Source organism: Myotis brandtii, unplaced genomic scaffold, assembly GCF_000412655.1.
Source record: "Myotis brandtii unplaced genomic scaffold, ASM41265v1 scaffold13, whole genome shotgun sequence".
Taxonomy (NCBI): domain Eukaryota; kingdom Metazoa; phylum Chordata; class Mammalia; order Chiroptera; family Vespertilionidae; genus Myotis; species Myotis brandtii.
In genome coordinates, this window is record NW_005354595.1 from 5,165,916 (window position 1) to 5,170,212 (window position 4,297).

Sequence of the window (4,297 nt, forward strand, 5' to 3'; positions counted from 1 at the left end):
AAACTTGGCTTTCCCCTTATATTAACTAAAAATTTGACTTAATGGTAGCAAATTTCATTTTAGCTACTGTTTTAATGCTATCAGTTATTGACTACTACTGACTAGGCACTACCCCCAAAGCTTTACACACATTATGTATTCTACCTTTAAAACAGCTCTCTGATGTAGATATCATACCCATTTCACAGATACGGAAAATCAAGGCTCAGAAGTGAAATGATCACAAGGCTTCACAGCTGTGCAATTTGAACCCAAGTCTGTGACTGCAAAGCCAAACCCGACGAGAATTGCATCCATTTGCACTAGTCAGTAAAGAGCAAAAACCTCCACGAGTTTTTTTCTCACCCTGCAAAACTTGGGAGCCAATCCAATAACTTAAAATCCAGTAGGCACAGGAGAAGAAAGTGAGGTGTTTTATGAACCATAAAATATCTCAAACGAGTCAGGAAACCCAACAGTTGAAAAATTTTAATGATTCTATAACAGATTTAACCAAGTGGCAACTGGATTTAATGCTGCCTATTTCCTCCTATTAAAATCCACACAGACCTGGCAAAAGTAAAATGTTTTGCAAAAGCACTTTTTAAATGTGACTTTTATCTGCTTCTCAAGTTCTACATGAGATTAATACAGGCTGTCAGTAAATGTTAAGTCCCCTTTGCTTCACAGAGTCATACAATTAGGAACTAAATAGGACCAAAGTAATGACACAGTGAAGCCTTTCATGAGAATCACAGATCTGGGGGAAGGGAAGAAGAGACTTGCCCAAGGAACCTCATTTGATCCTCAAAACAATTCTGTTAGTTATTATTATATATTCCACTTTTTTTTTACTTTGTAAAAGAAAAAACCCAAGTTCAGAGAAAATAAGTGGAAAATCTATTTGTGAATCATGGGTCCTCAGACTCTGGCCGAAAGATGGAAGCTGTAAGAAAGAGTTAAGGAAATGCTGGAAATAAAAAACATGGTAACAGGCATGAAGAATGCACGGTCAGGCTCATCAGTAGACTAAACACAGTCAAGAATCAATAAACACAAGGATAATTCAATAGAAATGATGCAAAGTTAAACACAAAGCAAAAAAGTGAAAATTTAAAACCCAGAACAGAGCATCCAAGAAGTATAGGACAATACCAAATCATCTAACATATGTGTCATTGGAATTCCAGAAGGAGAAGATAGAATGGGGCAGAGGGAACCTTAGATGAAATAATGGCTGAGAATTTTCCAAATAATAAAAGAAATCAAAGCACAGACCCAAGAAGCTCAGAGAAATCCAGGCAGGATTAATACAAACAGAATTAGCACGCATGCATGGAAGAGTACACGCACGCACACACACATGCGCACACACACACACACACACACACCCTGCATATATTATATTGAAACTGTTGAAAATCAAAGATAAAGAGATCATCTTGATGGCAGCAAAAAGAGAAAAGACACATTACATACAGAGAAACAAAGGTTAAGCAAACTTGTCAGAAACCATACAAAGCCAAAACACATGGAATGACATCTTTAAATTACTGAAAGAATTGAAAAACAACAAAAAACAAAACAACAACAAAAAAACACTCTTTACCCAGAATCCCATATCCAGAGAAAATGTCTCTCAGAAATGAAGACTTTTTCAGACAAACAAAACCTAAGAGTATTTATAAGCAGCAAACTGAAATTACCAAAAATGTTAAAGTTCTTCAGGCAGAAAGAATATGACACCAGACAAATATCCATGTACACAAAGAAATAAAAATTTCCAAAAATAGGTGAAATGGAGGTTTAAATTTTTCCATAATAAAGGTTTTTGAATTTTAAAAATAATGGTGTCAATATATGTTTATAATGACACTAGAGGCCTGATACACGAAATTCGTGCAACAGTAGGCCTTCGCAGCGTGGCAGCTGCCTTGACCCTCCCTCGCAGCCATGGGGCTGCCTGGATCCCTCCCTTGCAGCTGAGGCGGCTGCCTTGACCCTGCGGCTGCAGCCCCAGCTTCGTCCCAGAAGGACGCCTGGAAGGATGTCGGTCTAATTAGTATATTACGTTTTTTATTATTATAGATTCATATTATGTAGTCTTTTTGCTCACTTATACAAGGTTAATAATGTAGAAGGCAAAATTATCATTTTTAATATAAAAATAGATTATAAAAAATTCTAAATCAGACCACAGTTGACATCTATCTCATATTTATTGTATACTCATATCCTTAAAGTTAGGGAAGAAGAATGCTTAATTAACATCACTACATTTTGAAAAATGTAACATCTTCCTACATTTTGTTCATCATAGATAAAAAACAAAAAAACTTCCATAATATCTCTTTATAGAGGCCAAAGTACACATAGTACAGGCAACTATGTCATAGATTTCACATTCACTATGAGCCTAATAGCTAAACCCAAGCCCTGCCAGTGATTTTGATATGGTCTACTAGGGGTATGCATTCTTAAGGAAATAAACCGGTAAAAAGTTTTATCCTATATTTCCATGTCATTGCTAATGAAGATACAGTTGCTGAGTAAATATCCTATATAATAAGAGAGGAATATGCTAATTAGCTGTTACGCCCTGAGGCGTAATGACCAAGCGAGTCACGACCAGATCACAGATCAGCAGGAGGGTGGGCCAGCGAGGTACAAATGGGCTGTGGAGAGCTAGAGGAGGGGGTAGGGCAGCAAGCTATGAGGGGGGGAGGGGGTAGCTACAGGAGGGCAGGGTGGCGGGTGGAGAGCTACAGGAGAGGGCAGGGAAACAGCTATGAGGGGGAGTGGGGGGAGCTACAGGAGGGGGTGTAGCGGGCAGAGAGCTACAGGAGGGCGGCAGCGACCTACTGGTGCATGGATTCGTGCGCAGGGCTACTAGTATTAGTATAATAGCATCACACAAAGGTTTTGACAAATATGTTATAACCAGTTAGGTCAGATCAGGTATCACTGGAGGTCATCAAATAACAGGGTAGACAGGATGGCCCAAGGCAGGGGACCAATCAGATAGGAAAAAACCTAACAGATGTGAATCTAGTTCACAAAAATAGGCAAGGCAGGAAGGATTAGGAAGATAGACAAAAATCAGAGACAATAGCAACAATCTGGAACTCAGACAAAAAGAGTCAACTAGCCTGGTTGGTGTGGCTCAGTGGTTGAGTGTCGATCTATAAACTAGGAGGTCATGGTTCAATTCCTGGTCAGGACACATGCGCAGGTTGCGGGCTCGATCCCCAGTGTGGGGCATGCAGGAGGCAGCCGATCAATGATTCTTTCTCATCATGGATGTTTCTCTCTTTCTTTCTCTTTCTCTTTCTCTCTCTCTCTCTCTTTCTCTCTTTCCCTGAGATCAATAAAAATATATCTCTCTTCCTACCCCCCTCTCAAAAAATCCTCAGTTGAGGATAATAAATAAATAAATTAAATAGAACATGTTTTATGCCCAGAACACACTGAAAGTTCTTACTAGCTATGATGGGGAAATATGGACTGCCAAATAACAATGATCCCACTCAGAAATACTTAGTAGTAAACAAATGGAACATTTGATTGGGTTGAAACACACACACACACACAAAAACAAAATAAAAATAAAACTAAAAAAACAAAACAAAGATCAGCCATTTTTCATGTAGTGTCCATTAAGATTTCTTTGTACTACAGATGTTATGGCTGCTCCCTTAGGCAGGAGGCCTTTTGGTCTTGGAAAACAGGAAATATAGCTTCCTTTGTTTTATGACACATTCAGTGCAGGGCTATATTTACTAAGCTAGTAGAATAGTATTGTCATGTGGATGCCATTGGTGAGATTTCTGCTACCACTGCATTAGTACTACCTGGTCGCATACATCTAGAGTTGCTGCAACTTGGAATTGCTGATGGGCTACATGACTTATAGGCTCCCTTGTCATTTCCCCAGATAAGCCAGAGAACTGAATTCTCTTATATTGAAGGCAACGATAAGTGGCCATCTGGGAGGCTGGTCCAGAGGAAGAGAACTGATGTACAGGCAGTGTTAAAAAAAGAGGGGGGAGTGGGGAGACAAACCGGAGTTGATTCCAATAGCACTTGGGCCAGAAATTCACAACTACAGCACTGCTCACATTTCTGTGTTTTTATCAGTTTGCAAGTATGCATTACTAATAATTAGGTATTGAGGCTTAGAAATGTAAGCAGAATCAAGATTAACCTCGATGCATGCTTATACTCACTCCTACCAGTCAGGAACAAAGGAGAGTTGGACTGGTTGGCTAAGAATTACAATAACCTGAAGCCTACACCTAATGACAGGCACACAAACGCC